At 34.2% G+C, this 5,888-nt stretch overlaps 1 long non-coding RNA gene across 1 annotated transcript; it reads left to right on the top strand.

The window, feature by feature from the left end:
* Window positions 1–300: 300 nt before the first annotated feature.
* On the top strand, window positions 301–1,536 carry LOC102006117. The gene is made up of 2 exons (XR_263393.1): window positions 301–401; window positions 1,233–1,536. It is a non-coding gene; the product is annotated as an uncharacterized LOC102006117 (long non-coding RNA).
* The last annotated feature ends 4,352 nt before the right edge of the window (window positions 1,537–5,888 follow it).

Here is a 5,888-nt window from a genome sequence, read left to right as displayed (position 1 = left end):
AACACAGACTCAGAACAATAGCTTTGTGGGACTCTTAATGCCAAGAGATTCCAGCCTCCTCCCTGAAGATCTGGACCCTGGAAAGTGAGAATATGCACAAGAAGATGCATTCCAAAACAATCTGGGTCCTCGTCCTGACTGACAGGGCCACTCTACGATACCTCAGACGAGTCCTCCCCTCCACCAACCTCAGCTTTCCCATCTGTAAAACAAAAATGTCAACTGTCTTGTGGTTGTGTTTTAAAAAATTCTAGAACATGAGGTAAGAATGATGTAAGAAAGGGCTGATAAAATCTCTGCCCAGCTGCCAAGGAGCTAGAGGAGCACAGCTGAGTCCCATCATATAAACATTAAGTGAATGGGATTCTTTGCTTCATATGAGAAGAGGAAGAGGAGGAAGAGTAAGAAGAGGAGGGTTGGGAGGCTGTAGGGGAGGAGAAAGAAAAATAATAATTTAAATGATGTGGCTGATATCTTTTGCCTTTCTCTAGGTCAGTTACAGTATAAGCATCTCATTATCCTTGTGTAAACTTAAGGTTTAAATATATGCATACATGCACGCATATATATTTAACTTTGTGTACGCTTATATATGCATATATTTATATATATGGCATATTATATGGCCTATTAATGCATGCAGGGCAACTATATCATATTACTCAAGTGAAGTAGCAAAAATATTTTCCAACTCTGGAAGAAAATCTCCTGGTCCTGCTGGACTTCTTGAAAATTAGCGTGTCTGTTCATGAGCATAGAATGTGATGATTTGGATTTTATTTTTATTATTATTATTATTATTATTAATTATTCTTAATTAGTATTGTTATTATTATGCAGTCCTGGAGATTGAACCTAGGGTTTTTGCAATGAGCAACATCCCCAGCTCTTTTTGTATAGGATTTTGGGTCAGGTTTTGTTAAGGCATTAATTTACCCAGGCTGAGTTCGAATATACAGCCCTCCCGCCTCAGACTTCCAGAGTGCTGAGATTATACACATTTGCCCCTTTGCCTGACTATGATTTGGATTTTAAAGGGTAATTTTGATCAGACATGATTTTTTTGTCTCATTTCTTTGTGTGACCAGGCATGTGCCATTATAATTGCCCCAGACTCTGGTGTTTGTTTCCTATATATGAGCTCTTCCACATTTTGAAAGGCAGAGTCCACTTGCCTCCACTGACCTCAAAGTTCTCATTAATGTCCTGTCTCCCCTTGCTGCACGTCATAGGGCCACGAGTCTTTGAATTAACCTCAGCAAAGCCACCAATCGGAGACTGCACGGACCACACTCCACAGAATTCAGTGCCAGCAAAGTGCGCAAGCCTCAATATTTGAGCCACCAACAGCACCATGAGAACATGATGGTTGGAGCGCAGCGTCTGTGGTGTTGGCATGGACTGTGATGTCTGGACTCAGTGGTTGTGACTATAAATGGACCACAGGGCCTCTGTGGCTTGTTTGGATATCCTTTCCTGCTACAAAATTTCCAAGCTTGCCTGTATAGCCCTTCTGAGTATAAAGCTTGCTCCAAACCCTTTTAGTAATACTTTGTTCTTGCATTAGTCTGATCCCTGAAACCAAACGCAGACTTTAAAATCCTCATGCAAGATGTAACAAGACTTACTTACATATTTGGTTTAGTTCACCAGTGCAGCTTTTTGGGGTTAGAGTTTTCATAGTGAAGTATTGTTTAATTACTTCTTCTTGTTATTCATATGTAAGTCTGTTTAAAATTTCTATTTTTTCTAGTGGGATTTGCATATTTGTATTGTCTTTCATTTCTTCTAATTTGTTGAGACTATTTACATTAAGTTGTTCATAATATTCTATTATCTTTTAAATGTTAGTAGCATTTGTGTGGTGTCCTCTTCTTCCTGTTCTTTTACATCTTCTCTTTTCTTATAATGTTCATAACAGAGATTTGTTGATTTTATTCAAATCAAACAACTGTCGGCTAAGCTGATTTTTTCCTACAGTTTGTATATTTTTATTTTTTATTGATTTCTGCTTCTTATTACTTTTTTTCTTTCACTTATTTGGGTTTTAATCTGCTCTTCTTTTATCTAACCTATTAAGGTAAGATTATGTCTTTTATTTTAGAAGGCTTTTTTCTAAAATCATGTTTTCCTCTAAAGAATTTCTTTACTTGTATCTCGTGAATGTGTTATACTAGGTTCATTCAGCTCAAATCATTTTGATTTTTTTGATATTTCCTCAAACATTTGGGGCTTTTAAAAAAATCTCCTTTTTTATTATTGGTTTGTATTATATTATAAATATACCTGATATTCCTGTCCTTTTCCATGCAATAACGCTTTTTTAATGGTTAAGCATATTGTCTATCACTGATTAATGTCTTTGTCCAAACTGAAAAATAAATGTATTTCTGTGTGTACATGTTTAAGTGTGTTATATTTTAAGATCTGAGGATTTATATGTACGAAACATCTATTTTTATCTCTGATAATAGTCTGTACTTACATCTACTTTGTCTTATGTTAATGTACTCACGGTAGCCTCTTCTAATAATTTTAGCATAGCATACTTTTTACTATACTTTTAAATTTTTTGTGTATTTATTTTTAAAGTAAATTTCTTTAAGATAAATACTGAGTTTTGGTATTCAAGAACAAGGAAAATAGATGCCATGGTAATCCTTAAATTCCTTAACTCACATTTTTTTGTACTTTCATAACTTTTTTTGCTAACATTAATAGTTACAAATAGATATTTTCCGTAATATATAGAGGTAATCTTTACCTCATGTTTGATAATAGAACGTATTTTAAAAGATAATAATAATTCCAAATCTATGCCATATGAAATTATTTAAGATTTTGAAAAAGAATACTATAAAATTTAATATCTAAAGCTATCACTTAAAACATTAAGATATGTGAAATATTAATTGTCCCATACACTAATCTTTACCAATTTTAGGGTAAACACTACAAATGTAGAAAATTTCTCTAATTTTTGCATCTATGTTGGTTGATTTGCTAAGAGTGTGTCTATCCTTAAACATCCTCAAATTGGGTTTTTTAGGTCACATGTTCACTCATATAAGATTATTTTCTTTTTAAAAATAACAGTATGTTGTTTATCTTGATTTTGGTTTGGCCATTGCAATTGATATTGCTTTCACAAATTCAGATTTTAGAACAGTTCCTAGGCTTATTTCAGAGTACTCCACAAACACATATTTACAAGAAGGCAACAGCTAAGACTAAGCCTAACTGGTTATGTAACAGCTGTCCCTCTCTAACCCTCTCCTTCCTTGATTTCTATAAATGTTTATCTTAAGCTTAGGCTCTGCATCTCACTGTTTTCTGCTCTTATTCTTCAGCTGACATCAGTAGATTCCTTAAAACAAGTATCATAGGTATACTTAATTTGCACCCAAGATTTATATTTTTCCTGTTTCCCCCCCCCTTTTTTTTTTTTTTTTTTTTTTTTTTTTTTGCTTTTTTCCAGTACCAGGAATCAAACTCACGACCTTACGCTTGCCAGGCAGGCGCTGTGCCACTGAGCTAAATCCCCAGCCCCTTCCTGTTTTCCTAATTTCTTGTCTGAAATACATAAAATTTCCAAAATGGAAGGAATTTCCACAGGAAAACAGTAATCAGGTATTTACATCTTTCTTCTTCATCAAGTTTGATATTCCCTGGCTTTCCATTGGTATGCTAGGCTGTTTATATTTAATATAATATTAATATGGCAGGGTTTGAGTATACTAATCTTCCCATTTGTCTCATATTTATCTCCTCTGTTCTTTGCTCCTTTTTATTCTTCTGCTTTCTTTTCAGTTAATTGGGTAGTTTTTAGTATTCAACTTCATTTCTACCTTGGGCTTTGTAGATATATCATTAGTTTGGGCATGCAGTTCCACAGTGGAGCATTTGCCTAGCATTCATGAGGCCCAGGGTTTGATCTCCAGCACAATAAAAAAAAAGTATACTGCTTTATTTCACTTTTTAGTGACTGCTTATGGTTGGCCATGCATTGATCTTCTATAACATACTTTAATGTACTATTTCTGCCACTTTATGTGTAATATAAGAACCTTTGAATATCTTCTTTCCATTTCCCTTTCCCCCACCCCTTTGCCCTATACATGTATAGGTTCTATAGATGCTTTGAACTACACATCTACCTATATCTACATCAATATCTAGGTGTTCAAAAAGTTCTCCTCCTTAAAAACTTACTGTGTGATTACTTATTTACCATTTCCGGTGAGCCTCAGCTCTTTTTAGAGATCTGAGTTTCAATTTGGTCTTATTTTCCCTCTACCTAAAAGGCTTTCACTGGTATTTGTTGTAGCCTTTGCTTTGCTTGAAATGTTCTTCCTTCATTTACCTGCAGTGCTCGTTCCCTCCCTCCTGTGTCTCTGATAAAATGTCACCCTGTCGTGAAGTCCTTTAGCCGTGTATTAATATTTTGATATCCTGCTCTGTGGAACTGACTATGAGCCTCTCTGCTTTATTTTTCTTACAGTACATTGTACAATCTGACCTGCCTGATTATCTTTTGGATTTTTTGGTTTGGGTTTTGGTTTATCTCCTGAAATTAGAGAGGAAGGTCCATCAGAGCAGGGAATTTTATTTGTTTTGTTCACTCAGATGCCTATATACTAGTGGCTGGTAGTTTTATAAAGGACATATATTGGATATATATTAAAATATTTTTGAAACAATGGAATTTGTAATTTGGAGAAGTATTTGAATTTTTTCCTATTTCCTTTCTTTCTTTCTTTCTTTCTTCTATTTTGTTCTTTATTTGTATATTTGTATATATTTATCATATAGGAGAAACAATGCAGTATTTGAGCTTGTGTGTATGACTTATTTTACTTAATATGTTCTTAAGTTGCGTGCATTTATCTATGAATTTGTCTCTTTTTATGGCAGCATAGTATTCCATTGTGTATAAACACCACATTTTCCTTATCCTTTCATCTGTTGATGGACTTATATTCTGTTTCCAAAATCTGGCTATTAGAAATTAAGCTGCTATTGTTTCATTTATACTACTAGTTTATCTTAGTTCATTTAAAAATTTTGTATCATTAACTGTTTCTTTTTTGTAAGAATCTTTTCTGTTCATGTCTTGTACTCTGAGTAACTACTTTGAAGGTAAAAAAAAAACAGTGTATTAACTATTACTGTTCTCTTATTAATTTGTTATGAAATTTTATTTTTTCATAAAAATTGTGTGGCTCAGACAGATGCTCACTGGCCAGAGTCTAGTTCTGAGCCCTCCCATGGACTGTAAAATTTTTCCAAGACACTCTGAGCACTGTGTCTTTCCTTTCTCAAATCAAAGTGCTTGGCAAACTAGGGAAATCAGTATGGTGGTTCAACAAAAATTTAAAAAGAAAAAAATAGAGCTATCATTTAATCCAGCCATACCACTCCTTAGTCTATATGCAAAGGAATTCACCAGCACACCCCTGTTTATTTCAGTACAATTCACAGTAGGCAATACGGATGGCCTTCAATGAATGGATAAAGAAAATCTGGTCTACATACACAGTGGAGTATTATCAGCTATAAAGAAGTAAAAAAAATTATCACAGAAAACTGGATGGATCTGGAGATCAATATGTTGAGGGAAATAATCCAGAGTCAGGAAGATAAATACCAAAGGCTTTCCCTAATATGTGGAATCTAAAATAGATGACCAGAGAGTATTATTAGACCAAAAGAAGGGAATAAGGAGGAAAGGCAAAGGGTGCAAAGGTGGGTAAAAAGGAAGATGGAATGATCTATCTTTCTATCTATCTATCTATCTACTTATCTCTCTATATCTCTGTCTATCTATCTACATTATATAGTGAAATAAAAATACTGTGAAACTAGGGGAGGGACAGGACAACAGAGCA

This window comes from Chinchilla lanigera, unplaced genomic scaffold (assembly GCF_000276665.1).
Source record: "Chinchilla lanigera isolate Chin_1 unplaced genomic scaffold, ChiLan1.0 scaffold00067, whole genome shotgun sequence".
Lineage (NCBI taxonomy): Eukaryota > Metazoa > Chordata > Mammalia > Rodentia > Chinchillidae > Chinchilla > Chinchilla lanigera.
Note: the sequence above shows the minus strand (reverse complement) of the source record. Positions and strands in the feature narration are given on the sequence as shown.